Below are 26648 nucleotides of genomic sequence, written 5' to 3' on the forward strand. Positions count from 1 at the left end.
ACGAACTCGACGAACTCGCACACAGAAAGACACGAGATTTATACTGGTTCGGGCCACCGTTGTGGTGTAATACCCTACTCCAGTGTGGTGGTGGTGGATTGCCTCTTGGGCGGATAAAGAACAGTATGAAGGGAAGAACAGCCTCCTGAGGTTGAGGTGTTCTTGTGACTAGGGTAGGCTCTTGATCAGATTGGATCCAGCTGAGATGCCTCTACTTTGGTGGCTAGCTCTACTTATATAGGCCCTGGTCCTCTTCCCAAATATTGAGCGGGAAGGGAGCCAACAACGGCGGGCCAATTTGAAGGGGAACAGCTAGTACAAGCTATCCTGACAAAAGCGGTCTTCGCCTGCGAAAAGCTCTGGTGGTGACGCCGCCTTGGGCTCCACGATGACCTCCGTCTTGCCGTCCTTCTGGTCTTGGTCTCGTTGCACCGATATGGCAACCTTTGCCTGATGCCTCGGTACTCCTCGCGTGCGCTGGCCTCCTTAGCACCAAAGAGGAAACAAGGACGCTGCGCGCGCTGGCGCCCGCCTGGCGCCCGCCTGGTCTCGATCGTCATGGCTCCTGTCACGAGAGCCTCGTGAGGTTTGCCCGGCCTTGATATCTCCACTCCTCATGAGCCTGCCTGGCTAGGCCACTCCTGAGGAGGTCTTGTGTCGTCCGCCTCGCGAGGCTTGGCCCCTCGCGAGGGTCTTGGGTGCTTTGCTGATGAAGATGGGCCGTACGGGCCTGCTAGCCTAGCCACGCCGTGGGTCGCAAGCAGGCAAATCTGGGGACCCCCGTTCCCAGAACACCGACATTGGTGGATTTGTTTCCGGCTCCGACTCCGACAACCACTCTAAGAGAAGTTATCTGACTATAGTCAAGATGAAGGTGTTGCCTGACTTGCTCTAGTATCATCCAACTCCCATGACATATTTGATTCACGAAATGAAGGAATTGGAATATGCTTCATGGCTAAAGTCCACAAGGTATCACATCCCGAGTATCTTGACTTCAATAGTGATGAGGATGATTTGCTAGGTGATGATGATCTGCTTGTTGATGAAACTAGTGATGTGAGCTATAACGAACTTGCTAGTAATCATGATAGTCAAGATGAAACGAATGACAATGCTAAGAAGGATATTGAGCGTCTAACTAAAGAACTAAACACTCTTAAGTTATCCCATGAAAAAACTCAAGAAGATCACAGTGAGCTTCTAAGAACTCATGAGAAGCTATGCTTCGAGAAGCTAAATTTAGAGCAAGAGCATGAGCTTCTTAAAGCAATCAATGATGATCTTCATAAGAAGAGTTCTTCTTACATTGTCAAACGTCTCCTCTTGTCTACTTTTATGCCACAAGTTAAAACTACTCAAGCTAGTGACAAGGTAAGAAAGGTTCTTCATCTAGTAGTAACAATAACAATGCTAAATCCAATATGTTGCTTCTAGTAGTTCTCTTGATTCCACTAATGGTTCTCTTAGCCAAGTTACGCTTGAGCAAGAAAATAGTTTATTGAAGGGAATTGTAGAGAAAGGTGCTTACAAGAGTCTTGCCGGGAGTAAATAATTTGAGGAAATTGCACGCAAGCAAGGAAGACACCGGAAGAACCAAGGCACTGGTTTTGAACGAAATTTCAATGCCAATGGAGTTGAATGGGAAGAAGATCAATACCCCAAGATGAAGTTTGTTCCTCAACAAGAGAAGTATGACCCCACTTCCTTTAAGGGAACACAAGCTCAAGATGATCTTCCACCACATGACCACAAGCTAAAAGGCAAGGACAAACTTCAAGAAGAGAATGACTCATTTGAAGAAGCACCTCAAGCCATGGTTAAGTGGGTTCCCAAGACTTCATCAAGCTCTACTTCATCAAGTTAAACCACAACTCCAAGGATTCCCATCAAGTTGATGTGGGTCCCAAAGAAGAAGAACAAGTTCTTGAGGGTGACACTGCCAACAAACTTCACTCACATTCTTTTTGGCAAGAACTTGTGCAACCAACTTCAACATCTTTTACTAGTTCATGGAGTCACAAACCCTCTTGTTTGTAAGTCCAGGGACAATGTATTCAATGTATTCATGGACAACATTATATGTGCATTTCACTCTATGTCTATGGATATCCTTGTATGTTCCTTGTGGGACTAACCCATGTAGGTGTTGAAAGTGCCCAAATCCAATGGATTGCTCCCAACTCTTGATGGACTACATCAACATTGAGCATCCACATCTTCACTATCTACATGAAGTCATCATCGACAAAACCCAAGGTTAGTTCATCCCGCTTTGGGGGATATCACATCCAGGGGGAGCTTTGCTCTAAGAATTGAGCCAAAGAAACTCTAATGGTGTGAACACATTAATGCTTTATGTAAAAGTGGTAACCCCACTTGTGCTTAAACGATGAGTATAACCTATCATCAGATGCTCTCATTTGGCTCCTAAGTCAATATATTCATATATAGATGACCTAGTCATCGCCAATTGCTTGATAGATGCTAGAAACTGTTGTGCATGTTTGACACAAATTTCATTTGCTATCTTATTGTGTGAGCATGTTGGTATGCATGTTTTCTTCATTCGAGGACATCCATTTGTTGTTTGCTCATGTTGGTTTTTCTGGCCAAGTGGATCTACAAGAATGCTTAAGCACCTCCTCTAGATATCTAATCTTTCTTGTCTCAAATTCTATTCTTGCTACATCACAAAAATTGAACAAGTATATTTTGGACCCTCCGGGTGAGGAGCACTTGGAGTCGCCGATCTGGCAAGGACTGAATTCCAAAACCTTCTGAATGATTTTGGTTTGACCAATTCACTCTCACTCGATCGTGCCGAAACCTTTTAGACTGATCTGTTTTTTCTTCTTGGTGCCACCGAGTTAAACCACTTCGAAGTCACTGATGTGCCATATTGCTAGCTGTTACACATATCGGTGCCACCGAGTTGTTTCACTAAGAGCCACCGACAGCTGGTGGGTATATATATCGAGCGAGACCGTATGGTTGAAATTTCTTAACTCGTTTCGACCTCGCGCCCCATAGCTGTCGTCGCCAAGTCTCCGGACAGTCGCCTCGCCGTTGGATTCCGTCGCCGTTAACAAGAATCTCTCCCTCCGTTGCCGCCGTAGAGGATTTGCACCAAGCTAGGGTAAAATCTGATTCCCTTGTGCTTCAATTTCTGATTCAATGCACTCAGGCTTGCGCCATTATTCATGCCATAGTTTGCAATATCCATTCTTCATACAAATTCCTTAGACTAGATTTGAGCGAAAGTTTTAGGTTTAAGTTCCCGCAGAATGTATCTCGAACCGATCAGTTTGAAATTTTTGGAGTCACTGATTTGACCATGGCCATTGCATTAGTACATCTTGACACCATTGAGTTGTACTGATCGATGAGACCGAAAGTAAAGTTTATGTGAAACCCTAGCATATCAGAGACACCGAGCCACATATCAGTCTGACCGAAACCGTGTATCACCGAAATGATCAGCTCGGCTGATCCGAAATGCCTTTTGTGAAAATTTGAAACTAAGATTTGAACTCAGTTTTCTTTAAAAAAATTGTTGCTTTTTGTGATGACTCGTCTACTCTACCCATACCCAACTATTCACAGGATCAACTTGCAAGATGTCAGATGCCAGTGATAGTCAGAATGCCTCTGAAGCAAATGTTGACCTAAGTGCCGGGTCAAGCCGAGCTGAAAGCTTTGATGAAGGCAGCACGAGCACTCCTAGCAACCTTCCTAAGGCTACCAAAAGAACAAGGAAAAAATAAGGGCTCGGACACAGAAGATGAGGACTTCCAGCCCGAGGAAGTGACCTCAAAGAAGAAGAAAGTGGTGCTTGCAAAAGAATGTGGCACGATTGCAAGCTCCATGCCATCTGCTAGCTCCAAAGAGAGGACAGCTGTGAGAAAAGTTCCTGTCTCCAAGAAAGACAAAATCTCAGAAGCTGCAGAGAAGGAACCAACCAAGAAAAGGAAAGAAAGGAAGAGAACAGTTTATGTTGTTGGCAGAAGACCTTCCATGGTTGTTGACCCAGATGAGGAAGAGGAAGAGCAACATAAGCTTATGGAAGATGCAATGAGATCTCCCGCTCCCTCCAAGCCCAAGGCTCCTGCCACCAAGCCCAAGAGAACCACAAGAAATGTTTCTGCAAGTGCGAAGAATAAGGCCCCAGTGCCAGAGGCTGCTGTTGATGATGAGCCAATAGTGCTCAGAAAACTTAGGCCCAAGATACCAGACCATGACAATGCCCATCTTGTTGCAGAGAACATGATGGAGAGAACGGATAAATGTCTGCGTCGGTGGAGATTATCTGATCCTTGTTCAATCAGAAGGAGAATAGATTGTGATTATCGATTCCACACCAGAGAGCAACAAGATTTTTATGAGAGAGTGTTCCTTGACAAGAAGCCAATTGTCAGTGACATGAAATGGGTGGATTGGTTATACATTGATGAGAATGAAGACAACTTTCCCCATGTTCATGAGAGTTTCAGACTTGCAGGAGTTGATGCCTTCATTGGGAAGAAGCTTCCCCCATGGAATGATGAGATGATAATGCAATTCTACTCAACATCTCATTTCTACCCAGATGGAAGGATTGTGTGGATGACTGAGGGAGTGAGATACCAGTCAACCATCTCTGAGTGGGCAGATCTTCTTGGTGTTCCCGAGGAGGAAGAGAGAGAGACATTGATGTATATGCAAATCCCAAGATGGATTACAACTCCATGAGGCCATGTTCGGTTAATCCCCTTGCCACAGGGATTGAAGGGGATTGGGGAGGTTTGAGAAGGATTTTGACTTGCAAGTGATTTAATCCCCTTCAACCCCTTTCAAACCTATTCAAGCCCTGCCAAACTAAACAAGGCCTGAAGAATATGTACAACCCATTCTTGAGAAAGATCCTAAAACTCACAAGTTGGGCTATGTGAAGCACCTGCTACCTGGTTTGGCCACCACAAACGTCATTCTGAGGCACACTTTGTTGCCCAAATCTGGAGATGACAAGATGATCCATGGCCATTCCATCAACATGTTGCATTTGTTTGATCCACCTCAGAACACTACTAGGAAAAGGGCTATAGATAATATGGACACTAATGGCGCACCACACATGTGGTGCGCCACTACTATATACTAATGGCGCACCATGTGTTGGTACGCCATTAGTGTCCAAATACTAATGGCGCACCACATCCACAGTGCGCCACTACTAACAATTTTTTTTATTTTTTTTCAAAACTAGTAATGGCGCACCAGGGGATAGTGCGCCACTACTAACAATTTTTTTTATTTTTTTTAAACTAGTAATGGCGCACCAGGGGACAGTGCGCCATTACTAGTTTTAACTACTAATGGCGCACCACACCCTCGGTGCGCCACTACTAACAAATTTTTTTATTTTATTTTTTCAAAGTTAGTAATGGCGCACCACACCCACGGTGCGCCATTACTAACTTTGCCCAAAAATTCCACCGAATGCACCCCCCCGGACCGCATTTTCAGTTTTAGAAAAAATAAAAGAAAATGATGGAAATGTCAAAAAAATAAAATAAAATAAGTTTCCCATGTGATATGTGGTCTAGTTGTTGGGAAAATTTACAAATATGAATTTCGCCTTTATTTGCAAAATCTCTCTGGAATTTGTAAAATGGGCATAACTTTTGCATACGAACTCGGATTAAAAAGATTTTTATATGAAAAATCATCTACTCGAAAAGATACATCCGAATTCAAAAGTGGGAACCCCGTTGAACATTTTTAGAATCCCCAAAAACCTAACAGAAAAAAGATACGGGACTTTTAAGATCTCGAGGGGGAAAATGGAAAAAAAATTCAAACTTACTAGTGGCGCACCATTTGCTAGGTGCGCCACCAGTAACAGAAAAAATAGTTTCAAATTTTTTTTTGGAAAAAATGTTCAAAATATGATACGTAATATGAGCGGAAGTTTGAAATATTTTTTCAAAATTTCATCACACTCATGAACATGAACAAAGTCCTCGACATCAACAAGGTTTAATAGGATTGATATGCTAGATATATCAACAAGTGCATGTTAAGTGAGCTGGTGCTGGGGTTGGATAGAACTCTGAAGTTAAGCGTGCTTGGGATGGAGTAGTGTGAGGATGGGTGACCTTTCGGGAAGTTTGACCATGGTGTGCGATTTGACTTGAGATTAAGCATATTGACCCGAGATTAAGCCATAGTGACCCGAGATTAAGAAAAAAATTGAAAAAAATATTTCTGAAAAAAATTTGAAAAAAAATGTTAGTAATGGCGCACTTCTATGTGGTGCGCCATTACTAAGTCAGATAGTAATGGCGCACCGTGTGATGTACTAATGGCGCACTGCCTGGTGCGCCATTAGTATACCAGATACTAATGGCGCACCTGTGGTGCGCCATTAGTAAAAAATTCTAATGGCGTGATGCTAGTGGCGCACCTGTAGTGCGCCATTAGTAGGCAAAACAGGTGTGCCACTAGCAGGCCTTTCCTAGTAGTGGAAGTTCAAGGTGATGAGCTTAATTGTTGAAACTATCAAGAGGACTGCAGCCGACCAAAAGAGATCATGTGGTTTTGCTCCGCGCATTCAATTACCCATCAATTAAAAACTTGGAACGAGCACATATCTCCTTGGTAGCGAGCATCTCCCATTGTTGCCAGAATTCGAGGATAATGTAGTGGTGATGGACCCATCTTACCCTAATTCTGTTAAGGCATAGGAGAATATACATGCAACAGCTGGTTCCAAAGCAGCTAAGGAAGCATCTGGTCCTAGCGCTCCAATCGCTAACCTCAAGACTAGGAATGATCAAATGACTTATCTGTTAGAAGCAACCCTAAGGATTGAACGAAGTTTGGCCAACCTCACCAAGAACTAGGAGAGCTTAGAGCGGATAGTAGAAACAAAGATTCATGATCTTGATGTGAAGCTCACAGAGGTCCAGTCTACTATGGAGAAGCTGGAGGATGATGTTGATGCAGCTGCTAGAGCTCGAGAGGATGCAGAGGACGGTGGTGATGACAGACCTACTACCAACATATTCCACACAATGCTTAGGGCAGTGAGGTCTGCTGTTGTGCCTGTTGCAGACACGAGGACTACCGTTTGTGCCCCTGTTGCAGCTCCATCAGTTCCACCGCTAGTGTCTACTCCACCAGCCCAACAGACACACACCAGAGCTGCCAGTCGGAGATCTTCACCTCCAAGAGTTGCCGAGGATTGTTCCTAGAGTGACGCATACTCTATACCTATTCGAGCTTTTTTCTACTTGTTGCCAAAGGGGGAGAATTTGTATAGATCATTAGCCTTTGAGAGAGAGAGAGAGTCTTGGTTTACTCATTTGATTTTTCTTGAGTTGTTGCTACTATTTGGTTTGTGCTACTTTGATCGTTATGTTTGCGAGATACAATGTTGGTTGTGTTCGTGCTTGATCATACGATGCTTCATGCTATGCCCATTGCTTATCATTATCATTACCTATGTATGATCATTCACTCGTGCTTTTGGTGATGAGTGTTTATTATTCCAATATATCATTTTGTGAGCTCCACCAAGTTGTATGTGACATGGAAGAGTGACCCATGATCCCAATCAATTGTGCATTTGCATTAAAATGCAAATTTTTAATAAAACACAAATTTAGGGAGAGCTCTTGCTAATCACATACTTCTCAAAGCAACGACGTATTTCATTCATTTAATCATTTGTCAAAGGTTTGATCTATATGTTGTCATCAATTACCAAAAAGGGGGAGAGAAAGTGCAACTAATCCCCGGGTGGTTTTGGTAATTAATAACAACATATATCTCATTGAACTAATATCCATTCAAGTTAAAGATTTCAGGAAGTTCAATGATTGGCATGGCAAGGACTAATGATTGTGGACCCCTCAAAATGCTAAGGACATGGATTGGCAAAATTTCAAGACTCTACATTTTTGGTTAAGTGATCCATGATCACATTGAGTCCATAGGAAAGCCAATACTATTAAAAGGGGATTTGATGATGATCTGGTTGCTCAAGTGCTTAGTGACATTGCTCCGAAATCCTCTGCCACTTTCTCTACCCAAATATGTCCAAAACCCTTCAAGCCAACTCGGTTCCACCGAATCCTGCCTATCCGGACCCACCGAGTTCATCTGGACATTGCCACAGCCAAACCTGTCCCACCGAGATGGCCTTGCCAACTCTCTATCATCTGTTGCAATTATTTCGGTCTTACTAAGTTTTGCAATCGGTGCCTCCGAGATGGCATGCCAACCTTCTATTGCCTTATTGCTTTATTTTGATCTTACCAAGATGATGCATTCAGTGCCATTGAAGCAAGGTTTGCCCTACCATTCCACATCGGTCGCTCTAAGATGTTTCCATTCGGTCCCACCGAGACCTCCAACGTTCATAATTTTTACACAAGTTGGTGCCACCATGAATTCTGATCGATCCCACCAAGTTGGGTCAAATGTGTGTAACGTTTATTTTATGTGGAGGCTATATATACCCTCCACCCCTCTTACTTAGTAAGAGAGCCATCAGAACATGACTACACTTCCACCGTTCATTTTCTGACAGAGAAGCACCTGCTCATGTGTTGAGATAAGGAGATTCCATTCCTACCATTTGAATCTTGATTTATAGCCTTCTCCAAGTTGCTTTCCACTCAAATCCTTCTTCCACCATAGCTAAATCTGTGAGAGAGAGTTGAGTGTTAGGGAGACTATTATTTGAAGCACAAGAGCAAGGAGTTCATCATCTACACACCATCTATTACCTTTTGGAGAGTGGTGTCTCCTAGATTGGTTAGGCGTCACTTGGGAACCTCCGACATGATGTGGAGGTGAACCAAGAAGTTTGTAAGGGCAAGGAGATTGCCTACTTCATGAAGATCCACTCGAGCGAGGCTAGTCCTTCGTGGATGGAAGCCATGGTGGAATAGAAAAGGTTGCTTCTTCGTGGACCCTTTGTGGGTGGAGGCCTTCATGGACTCGCGCAACCGTTACCCTCCGTGGATTGAAGTCTCCATCAACGTGGACGTACGATAGCACCACTTATCAGAACCACGCCAAAAATCAGCATGTCCCCATTGTGTTTGCTTTCTCCAAACCCCTCCTTTACTTACATGTGCAATGCTTTACTTTCCGCTACTACACTCTTAAAATTGCATGTGTAGGGTGATACTTGACTTGCTAGAATGGCTAAAACTGCATACAGCTAAAATTGGGAAAAAGTTAAGTTTTATTTGGTCAAGTAGTCTAATCACCCCACCTCTAGACATACTTTCGATCCTACACTAAGATTTATACTTTGCTCAACAGAAGAAGTTTCACCCAATATGAAAGAGTTGAATTCAAACTCATTTGAATTTCATTCAGATGGCTTGAATAGGAAGTGGGTGTTTGGATGGTCCGAAAAAATGTTTAGATTTTTGGTGGAGCTTGGAAAGGTGACAAAAGAATTTATGGGCAAAGTTTGGGGACCAAACTTGAAGTAGAACAGACATGGAATTTTAATTGTATAAGTGTATTCATGGGTGATTCCAAATGACTGGAATATTTATTATACCTCACCAAAAAAATTGGGAGGATATGTTATAAAGAGAAATCACCATGTGAATTCTCTCGGTCGGGGTGCCTATTGCTACCGCTTTTTTAATCAATTGTTGTTGTGCTACATCGACTCGAGGCTGTTGGATGCTTTTTTAAAATCAATTGTTGTTTCTAGCACTTACATTTTTTTTCGAATGAGCACCAATTATAATTACTTCTTGTTGTTTGATGTTAGTGTCACAGTTTAATATTCATGCCCACCCCCATTTTACAAATACATTATCAGATATAATAATTAAAAGTTAGGGAAATATTTGGAAGAAATATTTATCAAGTGAGAAGATATTTGGTGCTCACCGGTACTTGCTAACCGTCAAGATATGTGTCAACTCTTGATGCCATAGACGTCGTTGGTGAGCTATTAAACTTATAAAGGATGAGCTAGGTGCTAGTCACAACCAAGCCATCCACGTACGCAAAGGAATAGTGCGCCACAACGAGCAAGCAAAACAGCCAGCAGCGAGCGAGCGATGGGAAACAGCGAGCGAGTGAAACAGCCGGCGAGCGAACGAGCCCGTGTCCCCCTCCCCCTCCCCCTCGTCCCACCTCAGGAACCCTAGCCGTCGCCTCCTCCTCCTCCCACCTCAGCCGCCTCCCCCCTCCCCCTCTCCCCCCGTCTCGTCCGCCCCAGGTGCGGAGGCGAGCTTCCTGGCGATGGTGGAGCTGGCTCGAGGTGGGGAGCGGCCGATGCGGGGTCAGTTGGATCGAGGCGTGGGAGCGGCGGATACGGAGCAGCCGTTGTGGGCTCCGACCTCTTCTACACGCACGGCGGTAGGAGCAGCTCCACCTCTCCACTCCCCCCATGGGAGAGCCTCCCACAACCCCACCCCCACGCTGAGGCGGCGTCCAGAGGCGGTCGGTGGCGGCTCAGGTGAGCTCCCTCCCACGCCCTCCTCCTTCCCCTCCCCGACGGCACCAGTGAGATCCATCCGGTGCCTTCCATCCCATCGCCATGTCCCCCTCCACACCGGCCCTCGCTGTTGATGGACTCCATCCATTTTGTCCTCTTCTTCTTCCCCTTTCCTAGCTCCCTGGCTCTCCCTGAACACATCTATTTGTACACACTAAGCTAGCTCAACCGCACAGGCAGCTTGATTGATTCCTATACTAGCAGCAGTACGTTTGTGTCTAGGCAGAACCTCCTGTGCGTGTGATTTTGTGGAGCCATCTAGCTCTAGATAGATGCCACTGGACTCCCAGGTTCTTTCCTGTGTAGGAGCATGATTAAATTTTGTAGTTTGCAATGGCTGTTTGGGTGACATCGCAGGTTCCCTTTGAGGTCCTGTATGCACCTTGTTCAACTATGGTTCATTTTCATATCATAGTTGGTCCCGCTGCATGATGAAACTAGATACAGTGGTTGTTGTTTGCTACCGAATGGGCCGTAATCTTTTAATCATTTTTGTTGATAGATGAGTGGTGACTAATGGTTGATGCAACGGAGGAGGCGTACCGATGGAAGTTGGTAGCAAATCAGGTGAGGCTAGATAGCCCGTCCCAAGTGCACAGGTGAGTCCCTCCCCCCCACTACAAAAAAAAGACACATCCGTGACATTTTGGCCCGAACAATTTTTTTTCTGTCATGCTTATGACACTTCTATGACGATAATTATGACAAAAGCACGTATCATCATAGATGTGGTGGGCTCCTACTTCTATGACAAAAAATCATGACAAAATGGGCTATTTGTCCTGGGCGGGCAGGAGATGCGGCTGCATGACATTCTTTGGGCCGTCCATGACGGAAAAGCGTGGTAGAAGTGAGGGCGAGGAAAATATCAGGGAGTTCCCGGTTACGGTGGGTGGTCGGGGCCGAGCGATGCACGGAGGTTTGCGTGTTTCTTTCGTGTACGCGCGTGTGTGCGAGGCACTAGCTAACTGAACCCGAGCGACCGCACGTTACTGAACCCGAGCGATCGATCCCTTGGCTGTTAATTGAACCCGAGAGATTCATTCGCTGTTGACTGAACCCGAGCGATTCCTTTGCTGCTGCTGCTAACTGAACCTGAGCGATCGATCACTGCTGCTGCTTACTGAAGCCGATCGAGCCCCCGTGCGAGACGTATCCAGTTGGGTTGCCTCTCGATGAACATTGACCGTTGCTACCGTGCGCGCGGTACGTAGAACGAGTCGAGACGTGGTGAGTCGAGCCGGTTGGTTGGCTATGGATGAACAGTTCCCGGTGGGGTTGGATGAACAGGACCCCGATGTAGTAAGTCGTTGCCGTTGGATGAACAGGACCCCGAGGAGGCTGCTGCACCCCAGCCAGTTGGGGTGGGTGAACAGGACCCCATGGAGGCTCTATGAACAGCATCCGGTGGAGGATGGATGAACAGTAGCCGTGGATGAATAGTAGCCCGTGGAGGCTAGAGGAGGTCGACGGTGGATGAACAGTAGCTCGTGGAGGCTGGAGCGAGGCAGTAGACGGTGGATCAACAGGACCCCGTTTCGACCGTAGGCGCTCCAACACAAGTTTGTTTCCTCTATTTTGCGGTACCCCTCACCCCTCCCGATCAACAGGACCCCGTTTCGACCGTAGGCACTCGAAAAGAAGTCGGTTTCCTCTGTTTTGCGGTAAGCCAGACCCTTCCCGATGAACAGAACCCCGTTTCGACCATACGCGTTCGAATAGAAGGCCCGTTTCCTCCGTTCTGCGGTACGCCATACCTCATTTCGGCTGTTCCGTCCAAGCCGGTTGGCTCCCATTGAACACGACGTATTCCGACACAGTCGGTTGACTCCTAATGAACACAATGTTGTTTCCTCCGTTTCGACCCAGCCGGTTGGCTGCCGATGAACAGGACGACATCGATGTACGCGTTCGAGACCATGCCCGTATGTACGTACATAGCAGTATTTACTTTCTTGCAGCATGGTTGTACGTATGTGTACACGTTATAGACGGGACTGCGTGACATGCTACGTCCGCGCCTCTACTATGACACGTGCCGCTCCTTACTGGGCCACAGTTCCTCGCTGCAGAGAGACCGATTGACCAGTATGTACGTACACGTTCGCGACCAGACAGACAATGCTACGTACGCTTCGACCGGGTGGGTCCCAGTTGTTCCTTGCGTGCGAAGATATAGCTGGTGGGGCCCAGCTGTCAGGGGGAAGAATCTTTTTTTCCTGTAGTATGGACGCACTTCCTTGCGTGCGAAGATGTAGTTGGTGGGTCCCAGCTGTCAGGTGGGAAACGTTTTTTCGCAAAATACAGAGTCCCTTCCGGTGGGTCCCTGCTGTCAGCTGGAGGAATAATTATTTTACGCCTAATAGGAGGCACTTCCTTGCTGTGGCCATGGACCCAGCTGTCAGCCTCTCCACATACAGTCCTCTTCCGATAGAAGTCGTTCCTTCGCCATGTTGACCATGTTGCGTTGAGAGCACCAAAGCGGTGGATGGCGGCGAGGCCTAGGAAGGGGACGACGCAGAGCCAGGGAAGACGTGGCAGTGGATGCCCACGCAGAGAGGGGTATGAGGGTTGACTGGTTCGGCTGCGGTGTGAGGTTGTCGTCACCGCAGAATAACAGGGGTTGTGGGTGATTAGAGGGATGGCATGGCCAGCGGTTGGAGTAGGAGGGGCGGTGAGGCCTACACGGCAGCACAGCCGGCCACGGGAGGTAGGAGCAGGTGGCACGGCCCGCGATGGTTTGGGCGGCTGGAGCAAGAAGACCAGAGGTTGAATAAGCATGACAGCTGTTGGATGGACATCATACGGTCACTGCAGCTAGAATTGTTTATATTGACTAAGTTGACAAAGCCCTGTGACTTAGTAGGCCCACAAGTCAGCCTCCAAATATGGTGGGTCCCACCTAGCACCGGGGGTCTTCATTTTTTATGTGTAATAAGGAGGCACTTGTGTGCGAAGAGATATAGCTGGTGGGTCCGACCTGTCAGCGGGGGGCATGTTTTTTCCACAAAATACAGAGGCCCTTCCAGTAGGTCCCCGCCGTCAGGTGGAGGAATCATTATTTTGCGCGTATAAGGCGGCACTTCCGTGCTGCGGCCATGGACCCAGCTGTCAGCCTCTCCACGTACAGTCCTCTTCTGATGGAAGTCGTTCCTTGACCACGTTGAGCACGCCGCGTCGAGAGCACCAAGGCGGGGACGACGGCGAGGCCTAGGAAGGGAATGACCAGGAGCCGGGGAAGACTCAACAGTTGTTTCCCACGCGAAGGGGAGTACTAGGGTTACTACTTCGGCTGCAGTGTGAGGCTGCCGTCGCCGGAGAATAACAGGAGGTCTGGGCGAGTAGAGGCATGGCTAAGGCCAGCGATGGGAGTATAGTGGGGCGGTGAGGCCTACGTGGCAGTACAGCCGACCGCGGGAGGAGGGAGCGGGCAGTCTCACCGACGCTTGTTTGAGCGGCTGGAGCAGGAAGAGCTGAGATTGAAGAAGCACGACGACGGTTTGATGGACATCCAACAGTCACTGCTCTCGTGTGTTGACTAAGTTGACACGGCGTTGCATGCGCATCAACCTTTTTTTAGGAAAGCGTACACGTCAACCTATAGTAGGCGCACAAGTCAGCCTCAAATCTATGGAAAATAGCATACAACCCATCTGCCATTATTTCTAATAATTCACAGCCCGTATGCTAATTCTTAAGTTTTTTTGGAGCCCATATTCTTTTTGTTAGCATTACAGCCCATATTGTGCCCACGGTTAAAAAATTCTATGAAATTTTGCATATTTCGGTGCGGTCCGAACTGTTTTTAATCCCAAAATTTCGAGTCACATCCAAACTAATTTGAAAAATAAATTTATATCAATATAAAATCCAAATAATTGTCCATGCATAAAAATCAATGGAATTTAAAATCTCAAAATGAAAAAAATTGAAACTAATTGCCGGTTTGATGTGTTTTAAAAATGTACATTCCATTTCTCATTACTGATAGCCCTTTTTTTAGATAGCCCATTTTCTGGGCAAGCCGAATGAAGCTCTCCTCATCTTGAAAGATTTGCAGCCCAGCAAGGCTAACAAAGCAAGTAGGCCTTGGTTGGGTATTTTGCAGAAGAACAAAAAAACTGGGCTAGCCATTTTCAGAAAGAAAGAAAACTATTGGCTGGTCTTGTGGTAAACATAAAAGAAAGGGCCAGCTAGACAGGCCAGAGTGCCCCGCACAGCCCAGTTGACACCCCTGCTTCCGTCTTAAAAACAAAAATAACTAGACAAGCTGCTGGGTCCCTGGTGTCAGCCGCTCGTTGTGCAATTCTCTCATTCATTGACTACGTTGACAATGGCATGGGACCCAGATGTCAGAGTCCATTAGGAGGAACCATTTTTTTGGCTTGAAATAAGGTGGCACTTGCTTGCGTACTACCATGACCCTGGTGGGTCCCTGCTGTCATCCTCTCCACGTACAATCATCTCCTAATTGTGTACGCGTCAACCTAGTAGGCCCACAAGTCAGCCTCTAAACCCGTGGCAGACAAATACAGCCCATTTAAAAAATAGCAGCCCATTCCATACGCTCAAACGGAAAGTTCAACATTCAGAGCAAAGTAACAGGTCTGATCCAGATATAGAGTACTGAAATTCCACGTTGACAACCATCATAGCCAATTTAACTATCTACTCCCACTAATACTCTAGTAGTGTACAAGTACTAACTTACTCTTAGCTAACTAGACGATGCCGGCCGCCATCTGCGGTACACGCTAAACGCCGGCAACGACGTCCTCCTCCTCGCCTTAGACTTGACAGAGGTGTAATAGGGCACATTGTTCGCGCGCGTTGGCCCTTTCCATGCCGGCGTGGTCCACTGAAGCTTCGGCTTCTAAGCGGGAAACCCACTTGACGAGCTGGTAGTATAATTCGGCGTCACGAACGCATGTGTGCCCGACACCCTCCAGGGCTATTTGCCAGGCGCCGTCCTCCATGTAGTCGGCCCAGTTGCGGGCGCTCTGCTCGCGACTCAGAGCGTCGGTGCGTTGCTGCTCCATGCCCCGCTGGCGGTGCAAATTGGCAATACGCTGCTCCTCCGCCAGGCAGTCGCGCTCCAACAAGTCCTCATACTCAGCATTGCCATCTGAAGACCAATCGAATGCCTCCTTCCTCCATCTGCCTTCCGGTGAAAAACCGAACACTAGTTCCGGCGGTGACCGCCTCCAGCGCCTATTGCGGACGGGCGGGGGCATGACGGACGTGGCGAGAGCGAGGGCAAGTGGTGAGCAACGTCGGGCCGGTGGGGGCTTATGAGGATTGGGCCAGTTGGGTGAGGGTGCTACCGGAGAACGCCGGGAACCAGTAATTATAGGCGGAAGGTAGGTGAACCAGCGTGTCGCGGGAAACGCGACAGTCATCGCGGTCATCGAAATTCAATGCATAAGCAGGCATGGCTTAGCGCGCCAGCTTGCCGCGGAAAACTAGAAAAACTGAAATTATGACTGTGTCGTCCCGTCCCATCAGTGGTGCGTCCCGTCCGTGCTGGGTCGCATGTCGGCATGACGGTCAAATGAGTGCGCTTGATTCATCCAGATGAGGTACGTGCCTGATCCGCTGGTTATTCGCGTAGGATCGAGTCGGTCGGATAGTATACGTGTAGGATCACAGTAGCTGATGAATGTTCACTGGGAGATAAGGCATTTGCGAATGTTTTTGCTGGCAGTTTCTTCAAATTCGCATGGCATTTTCTTCAGAACAACATGTCAATTTCTTCAGAGGTAGGCATTTTTATTCAAAAAACTGCCACCTTCAGATCTTGCATCGCAACTAAAACTGCCAGAAGCATATTAGTAGGCTAGCTAGTGATCGATCAGTAACTTGTAAACACTGAGCGAACAGAAATAAGGAACTGCTAATAACTTGTAAACACAGAGAACACAGAAATAAGGATCATGTTGTGCATAGTAGTAAGAGCCGATATGTTTGAAATGTTCACACGAGACTCACAGGCCTGGCATTATAATATGTTCACATTAGTAGCCCAAATTCACAACCAACTAGTACAATTCCCATACATAAGATCAACATGTTAATGCATCTCAATGATTCTAGATCATATACAAATATGTAGCTCCAAAAGCAAAGATCTAGAAAAAAAATTTGTTCTTCCTACTAACATGGATGCTTCTCTGGGCTAACATTCAGTACAGAGTGAAAGACAAATTTGTTTCTGAAGTCTATATTTCCTCTTGCAAACATAAGTGGTTTCACCAACAGCCGGAACCATGAGAATGAACCACACATGATGGAGGAACATCCACTTCAATATGATTTGGTCTTTTCTCGACCACACAACGAGACTATTTTCGGAATACAAACCTTAACTTAGGAAAAATGATGCCCATTGTATAATCAGACCAAAGCAATGAAGCACCTAGTGTTGGCCAATAAATAGTACAGTACATGAAGTGACTATCCAATATTTCTGTGTCTATTTTCAAATGGCACTGCATGCAATGACTATACTATTCTCTTGTGCAGTTCCACCAAAATTGCGGTCACTTTGTTTGTTTGCCAAATAGCAACGGGCAGACATCTGTCTGCACAATATCAAGCATCCAGTAAACATATACCCCACCTTGTATTTTCGGTTTAAACACGTCTCTTCCGCTTAGCATCTGTCATGTTTTGCACTGGAAATTTTGATACTGTCATGTTTTGCCCTGGACAATTTCATACTGAATTGATTTGTTGGTACAGAGCAGAAATATAGCGCCTATTCTTCATCAGACCAAGGATATCCATGTTCACGGTGATGGAAGAGGTGAAATTGATACAACCGAAATTGAGCATCCAATCATTGAATCATGTCCTGCACCTCCAATGTAGGTCCACCCTGCCAATAAATTCACATGCAAACCACTAATATTACTATCTAATGACAGTACAAAAAGAGTAGCAAGATAGTAGCAAACCATGTACCTTCGTAATGAACAACTCATAGTGCCACCAATTGGATATAACGGTTTGGAAGAAAACATGCTCCTAATGTTGAACCATTTGGACTTTTTGTGCAGTTTCACTAAAATCGAGCATCCCTGTTTGCACAGATATTTAGAGTGTGATTACTATAAAAGTGGCACTAGTTGAAGCATAGACTCACAAATATAAGCATTCCAATTTCTTAATGGGAAAAGGTAGCAAGACTGTTTCTAACAACTTGTTTGAAGGAATAAATAAGGCAACAACGGCTGATGTCAGGAAGGCATACATAGTATTTTCTTAAAAACTGAACCATTACTGACCTTTCCTCTTCTTTTAAGCATATTGTGTGCAGTTCAACTAAAATAAAATGCCATCACCGCCTTGACAATTAAGTGACACTGTACAAAAAGAAATGACTTACCATTACATCATGATGTCAGGTAAGTAATCGACAGGCATTAGAGACAAACATAACATAATGAAAATTAATTTTAACAAAGGTGTGACTAGCTTTACCAGCATAATTTGACTGAACTCTACACCCACTGTTCCTCAATATAAGACGTTTTCGCAGTTCAATTTAAAGTACCCAAATGTCTAGTATTTAGAAACACAGGTAGTAGTTTTCTTGAGCACATATCTAGGAAAGCTTGCCACACTTTATATATGTCCATACACTAATGCAACACCATTCGAATAGTACAAATATACACTAGTCCAGTGTCTAGTTCAAAAGTAGAGTAGTTTTTTTATTACAGGGTACAGTACAATGGTTTTACTGAACAGATTTCCATAAGCTAGCACTGGAGGATTTCTATAAGCATTAACAATATAAAATGTAAAGGTAACAAGTTTTAGCACTGGTATACTAGTTGTGCAACAGCATTAAACCAAATACAAAAGTCTGAAGGTAACTAGCATTATTAACTAATGACGGTCTAAAAAAATTGCAAACCATGTACCTTCAAGGTAAATATCATTTCAAAGTCGAGGGGACTTGAAAAATTGCTATCCCAATCTTGATAATCAATCAAACATAAAAACTTGATCAACCGAATCAAGCAAACAGCCGGAGGAGGAGGTGGCCACTCTTGACCTTTCCTCTTCTCTTCACAATTTTTTGTGCAGTTTAACCAAAATAAAAATGACATCAGCGCCTTGGCATTTTGGTGACACTGTACAAAAAATTGACTTATCTCATGAAAGCGAGGTATGTAATCTATAAGCATTATCAGCGCAAAACTCTGAAGGTAGTAACAAGTTCCATCGATGGTATACTGGCTATGCAACATCATTAGAATGCCTTAGCTGAAAAATCTTTCATACATCCATAATCAATAGCTAACCCTGAAATAATCCAGTGACATTAAATGGCATTGCTTAAATTTATCGGTGGCATTAGATTGAGTGCGGCGTTAGTTAAATGTGGCATCACTTTAGCAGTAGCATTGCTTGACTTTACCGCTGGCGTTATACTAACAGCAAAAAAAGTGGAAATAAGACCATGGGAGGCCCATTCGGACAGTGGGCACACCAGTACGATGTACCTCCACGGACGCATAGGGTGGTGAGGGAGGTATGGTTGCCCAGAGCAACAAATATCCAGGCAGCATATGTGGATTACGTCCCATTTTTGTTCTCTTTAGCCACCTTTTTCCTATGTGAGGACAACAAACCGATCGACCTGGTCATTCTCTATTGCGTTATCATGCCTTTCTACCATTTTTCACCCTTTTTCAACCAAGAGACACGAGACTCGTTCCTTACCTACTGATTTTCCCCTTTTCAACCTAGATGCGGGTTCGATACCTAGTCTCTTCGACAGTACTTTCTCCCTTCCTTTCCTTATTCAACCCACACATGGATTAGTCTGCATGAAGTAGGGTTTCCTTTATAGTGCAAATTAAGGTTTTCGTCTGCGTGACCAGCAGAGCAGAGGATAGCAAATTGGGGAGACGGTGGAGTGGAAAAAGATCCACATGCAACGACATGGCAGATGGGGTAATAGAACAAGGGTATGGTCCGAAAAGAGGTAGCATACCTCAGGGTCGGCGGGAAGTAGCTTCGCTCGTGGTCGTCGTCCTCCGCACACACTATAGCAGTGAGCTTGGGGACGGAGGCCATCCCGCACGGGCGCTAGGTCGGAGAGGATGGCCTTGTCGTCAGTGTGTGACCTCACTGGCCGATGACGAGTGCATCAATGTTGCATGTCCTTTTCTTCCCCGGCGGATCTGTGACCACCGGTGAGAAGGGAGAGAGAGGGGCACCGCCATCTTTTTTAGGTCTGGAGAGAGGGTGATAGTGTGAGAAGCAAGTGGGAAGCCCTTAGCAAGCAAGCGCTCAAGCTCCAGCCTATATATCTTTTTTGATACTAGTACTAGAGGTGGAGTAGTGGCTGAGTAGTTTATATTTTCTCTGCATACAGTACCAATTAGTCATGCTTCAAAACTGAACGGCATGCCATTAAAAAAATAAAGTCGAGAAATAACGCGGCACCTCGGGCCAACGCGGCTAGATCGCATTTTGCACGAGAAATGACACAACATGTTTCGTTGACATGTGGTCCGGTTCCAACATGTCAGTGAGATGATAACGAATCCTTTTGTACAATTTCCGAACGGACGTCTATGTACGCCGGGGCGCCTCTTCCTGTACCGTGGCAACCGTCCACCGCCTCTTCTCCTTTCCTTCTCGATTTGGAACTGCTGTCGCACGCTCTTCCTCCCTCCATTTGCCTTCACCCTTCCTTGTGCCATTGTTCGATCGTCTTCTCCATGAAGGGAACAGGCCGGAAACGACCCCGTTATTCTTGCCCCAATCTGAAAGATGACGTGGTGGAGGAACTCATTGATCGGTGCGACGTCATCACCTCAACTAGCATGGCATGTTCGTTCAAGACCATTCTCGACTCAACAAAAAACATCATTACAAAGAACCCAAGGGTCCAAGAGCGGTATGATCTCCCCTATCTTCTTCGCCATGACCCTGCTCGCTGGCGCGCGAACGACGGAAGCCTTGCCTTGTGCAAGTTCATGCCGCTTGATAATGATACATGTGATGTTAAGATGCCATCTCTTAAAGGTAATATGCCCTAGAGGCAATAATAAATTGGTTATTATTATATTTCCTTGTTCATGATAATCGTTTATTATCCATGCTAGAATTGTATTGATAGGAAACTCAGATACATGTGTGGATACATAGACAACACCATGTCCCTAGTAAGCCTCTAGTTGACTAGCTCGTTGATCAATAGATGGTTACGGTTTCCTGACCATGGACATTGGATGTCGTTGATAACGGGATCACATCATTAGGAGAATGATGTGATGGACAAGACCCAATCCTAAGCTAGCACAAGATCGTGTAGTTCGTTTGCTAAGAGCTTTTCTAATGTCAAGTATCATTTCCTTAGACCATGAGATTGTGCAAATCCCGGATACCGTAGGAATGCTTTGGGTGTACCAAACGTCACAACGTAACTGGGTGGCTATAAAGGTGCACTACAGGTATCTCCGAAAGTGTCTGTTGGGTTGGCACGAATCGAGACTGGGATTTGTCACTCCGTGTAAACGGAGAGGTATCTCTGGGCCCACTCGGTAGGACATCATCATAATGTGCACAATGTGACCAAGGAGTTGATCACGGGATGATGTGTTACGGAACGAGTAAAGAGACTTTCCGGTAACGAGATTGAACAAGGTATCGGGATACCGACGATCGAATCTCGGGCAAGTACTATACCGGTAGACAAAGGGAATTGTATACGGGATTGATTGAATCCTCGACATCGTGGTTCATCCAATGAGATCATCGAGGAGCATGTGGGAGCCAACATGGGTATCCAGATTCCGCTGTTGGTTATTGACCGGAGAGTCGTCTCGGTCATGTCTGCGTGTCTCCCGAACCCGTAGGGTCTACACACTTAAGGTTCGGTGACGCTAGGGTTGTAGAGATATTAGTATGCGGAAATCCGAAAGTTGTTCGGAGTCCCGGATGAGATCCCGGACGTCACGAGGAGTTCCGGAATGGTCCGGAGGTAAAGATTTATATATGGGAAGTCTTATTTTGGTCGCCGGAAAAGTTCCGCGCATTATCGGTATTGTACCGGGAGTGCCGAAAGGGGTCCGGGGGTCCACCAAGGGGTCCACATGCCCCGGGGGGCACATGGGCTGTGGGGTGTGCGCCTTGGCCTATATGGGCCAAGGGAACCAGCCCCAAGAGGCCCATGCACCAAGAGATAAGATAAAGGGAGAGTCCTAAAGGGGGAAGGCACCTCCGAGGTGCCTTGGGGAGGATGGACTCCTCCCTGGCCGCACCCTTCCTTGGAGGAAGGGCCAACGCTGCGCCCCCCCCCCCTCTCCCTTGGCCCTATATATAGTGGGGGAGGGAGGGCAGCAATACCCAAGCCCTGGCGCCTCCCTCTCCCTCCCGTGACACATCTCCCTCCTCCCGCAGCGCTTGGCGAAGCCCTGTTGGAATCCCGCTACTTCCACCACCACGCCATCGTGCTGCTGGATCTCCATCAACCTCTCCTCCCCCCTTGCTGGATAAATAAGGAGGAGACGTCGCTGCTCCATACGTGTGTTGAACGCGGAGGTGCCGTCCATTAGGCGCTAGGATCATCGGTGATTTGGATCACGACGACTACGACTCCATCAACCCCGTTCTCTTGAACGCTTCCGCTCGCGATCTACAAGGGTATGTAGATGCACTCCTTCCCCAACACATACTCAGTGGCGCCTGGTAACTTATTCCGATGGATCACCTCTTCTTGTCTGTATACAAGGCACTACTGATGTTACTAAGGAAGCAGGTGTTGTCTCCCATGGTCGCACTCTCCGAACCTATTCCAACATCCGTTGCAGGGTATTCGGGATGGATACTAGTGTGCTAGCGCCAGCACCTTCTCCCTGGTTCAATATTGATTGTCTTGGAGAAACCTCGCTCTTCCTTAGACTAAACTATCCAATGATGGTGAAAGGTGATCCAGCTACTGTTGGTACAATGTTACTACCATTTATGAGAAGCAATTGTATATATATATTGGACACTGCTATGGTTCCCTACCCTGGCTATCACAATATGTGTCCTAATATAGGCCGCTTCAGCCTCGATGATGAGTCTTGCGTTGGTCTCGGTATTGACAATAGCTGGCCCTTCTCAGAGGCTTACTTATGGTTCAAAGCAAGCGTTTCCAACACCGAGGATAGGTTGAGCTGAAGTTCATTTCATTGCTTGTTATTTGTTGTGTGATAAAAACTTTAGTATTTACTAGAATGTTTTGTTGGAAATAATCTATAATCCAACATGTATCCTCGTTGTCGTTGTGTGTTGATGACTTGTATGTAATGAATGGTACATTTGCATATGCATGTGATAAACTCAATTTATGAATGGTTTTCGAGTCACTTCTTGGAGTGTGAGTATCATAGTAGTATAGCCAAAATCTAGTTATATGAAGTTACCACATCACATAGAGCCAACCTAATAGTATGCTAGTACAAAGTTAGTCCTAGTAGTAGTATACCATCAACTAGAGCTAGGTGTCGCACGGAGGCTGAGAAATATGGTGATAGCGTGAGGTGGGCTTGTACGCATGATGTAGGCACAGGGCTTGCCGTGTTTCCTACTCCTCCGGTCTAAATGTGGAGAAGATTTGGTCGAGTTCTTCCTCCTTTTGCCGACATGTGGGACATCCAGCATCCAGGTTATGTCATGTAAGAAAATGGAGTGCTAGTTGAAGCCACGTGATGTGCATCTTGGGTTAAACTGTAAATAGAATCTTACTCTTGAGTAACTCCAAAAGCGGCCACCGAAGATGTTTATTGGATTTTTTTTTCATCACCGGCACATCGAGGTGAAAGATGTGCAGGTTCAGTGGGTCGTCTTGCGTTTTCACTGACATGTGGGACCGCATGTGAGCAAACAGACGATGGCACACTCCGCGCGTCTGCTGGCTGGCTGAGAAGACAGAGAGAGGAGGGCTGAGCATGGACTCCAGGAAATTTCACGACAATGTGAGTAGTACAAGTGGTGTACTGTACTCCTAGAGAGATAATGTGTTCGCTCTATGTAACCAGCACCTCGATATGGTGGGGTGGCATGGGCCATGACTAGCATTCACGTCTAGTAGTACGGCACACGCCACCCACACGAGTCCCATCTGACACCAATTTTCTTGGAGTCTGTGCTACAACTATCTCTTCTCCCTCCTGTTTTCTCTAACTCGGCCATCGCGCGGTGGGCGGGGTGGGGGTTTGCCGATAGTAGGTTTGCTCAACTACAGTCCCACTTGTAAGTGAAAATGCAACACAGCACGCATTCCCGCTTGAACGGCGCGCCAGACCAACCGTGTGGGGGTGCGACGCGAACACGACAGGCTTTTCCTTTTGAACTTGTAACTTGTAAAATTTGGTTCTGCTCCATGGCGCGACCGATAGATAGAAATAACGATTTTCCTAGTGTAATGAGAAGTTTGGTTCTGGCATGGTTCATGCATGGAGTACGTACGAAAATTATAAAGTTGATGCGAAAGGTAAGATAATTACTAGTAGAATATACTACTACATGGAATTGAAGGAAAGATAAAGATACATATGGATCCATCAATGACATCCTCACGCCCTAGTGCGTCGGGTCACCAACCGACCTGTGAGGAGCAGCGGGTGAGGAGCAGCGGCGTTGGAGGCGAGCTCAACGTGCTTCTGAACAATGTCGTCCAAGGTTGCCCTGCGGTCCAAGAAGGCCAGCGTCCTATCGTCCTCCTCTTGCACGTAGTAGTCCTTGTGGACGATTTGCGCATAGACGTGGGTGATTATGTCGATGGTGTCTTGCTGCGCCAGGCGCTGTGCGGCGAGCGCGGCCTCGAGGTGGACATTCTCCGGCGTGATGACGGGCAGTCGCAGGGCCACCAGTGCATCGAAGAGGTTGTCACCATAGAGGCCGTTGAGGGTGGCGGGCATCGCAGAGCCTGGGCGAGTGGGCTGGAGGCGTACGTCAAGGTTATCCGCGAGCTTCTTGACAACGGTGAACTTGTCGAGGAAGCCGATGAGGACCTCGTCGAAGAAGGAGACGAAGTTGTCGTCCAAGAGGCCTCTCGCCCTAGTGATAACCCACAAGTATACGGGATCACAACAGTTTTCGAGGGTAGAGTATTCAACCCAAATTTATTGATTCGACACAAGGGGATCCAAAGAATATTCTCAAGTATTAGCAGTTGAGTTGTCAATTCAAACACACCTGAAAGACTTAATATATGCAGCAAAGTATTTAGTAGCAAAGGAGTATGGAAGTAATGGCAACGATGGAAAAAGTAACAGTAGCAGTTTTGTAGCAATAGTAACAGTGGCAACGGCAAAGTAACGTAACAAAGATCAATATGTGAAAAGCTCGTAGGCAATGGATCAATGATGGATAATTATGTCGGATGCCATTCATCATGCAACAGTTATAACCTAGGGTGACACAGAACTAGCTCCAATTCATCAATATAATGTAGGCATGTATTCTGAATATAGTCATACATGCTTATGGAAAAGAACTTGCATGACATCTTTTGTCCTACCCTCCCGTGCCAGTGGGGTCCTAATGGAAACTAAGGGATATTAAGGCCTCCTTTTAATAGAGAACCGGACCAAAGTTTTTGCACTTAGTGAATACATGAACTCCTCAAACTACGGTAATCACTGGAAAGAATCCCAATTATTGTCACCTTGGGGTATGCGGATCGTAACTCGTAATAGGTGTCTACAACTTGCAAGATAGGATCAAGAACACAAATATATTCATGAAAACATAATAGGTTCATAGCTGAAATCATGGCACTCGGGACCTAGTGACAAGCATTAAGCATAGCAAAGTCATAGCAACATCAATCTCAGAACATAGTGGATACTAGGGATCAAACCCTAACAAAACTAACTCGATTGCATGATAAATCTCATCCAACCCATCACCGTCCAGCAAGCCTACGATAGAATTACTCATGCACGGCAGTGAGCATCATGAAATTGGTGATGGAGGAAGGTTGGTGATGATGATGGCGACGATTTCCCCGCTCCGGAGCCCCGAACGAACTCCAGATCTGCCCTCCCAATGAAGAACAGGAGGTGGCGACGGCTCTGTAACGTAAAACGCGATGAATCCTTCTATCTGATTTTTTTCTCCCCGAACGTGAATATATGGAGTTGGAGTTCAGGTTGGTGGAGGTCCAGGGGACCCACAAGGCAGGGGGCGCGCCATCCACCCTTGTGGACAGCCGGTGGGTCCCCTTTGGTTAATTCTTTCGCCAATATTTTTTATTTATTCCAAATATATTCTCCGTAAAGTTTCAGGTCATTCCGAGAACTTTTATTTCTGCACAAAAATAACACCAAGGCAATTCTGCTGAAAACAGTGTTAGTCCAGGTTAGTTCCATTCAAATCATGCAAATTAGAGTCCGAAACAAGGGCAAAAGAGTTTGGAAAAGTAGATACGATGGAGACGTATCAGCTCCCCCAAGCTTAACCCATTGCTTGTCCTCAAGCGATTCAGTTGACAAACTGAAAGTGATAAAGAAAAACTTTTACAAACTCTGTTTGATCTTGTTGTTGCAATTATGTAAAGCCAACATTCAAGTTTTCACCAAAGATTGTGAACTAACCATATTCACAATAACATTTAGGTCTCACATTTACTCATATCAATGGCATAATCAACTAGCGAGTAATAATAATAAATCCCAGATGACAAAACTTTTTCAAAACAATCATGATATGATATAACAAGATGATATCTTGCTAGCCCTTTCTAAGACCGCAAAACATAAATGCAGAGCACCTCTGAAGATCAAGGACTGACTAGACATTGTAATTCATGGCAAAAGAGATCCAATCACAGTCATACTCAATATCAATTAATGACAACACATACAAATGATTGTGGTGCTCTCTAACTGGTGCTTTTTATAAGAAGGTGATGACTCAGCAATAAAAGTAAATAGATAGGCCCTTTATAGAGGGAAGCAGGGATTTGTAGAGGTGCCAGAGCTTGAGCTTTTTGCAACAGAGATGAATAATATTTTGAGCGTTATGCTTTCATTGTCAACATAACAACCAAGAGATCTCGGTATCTTCCATGCTAGATACATTATAGGCGGTTGCCAATAGAATGGTAAAGTTT

The sequence above is a fragment of the Triticum aestivum genome, chromosome 4D (genome assembly GCF_018294505.1).
Source record: "Triticum aestivum cultivar Chinese Spring chromosome 4D, IWGSC CS RefSeq v2.1, whole genome shotgun sequence".
Classification (NCBI taxonomy): Eukaryota; Viridiplantae; Streptophyta; class Magnoliopsida; order Poales; family Poaceae; genus Triticum; species Triticum aestivum.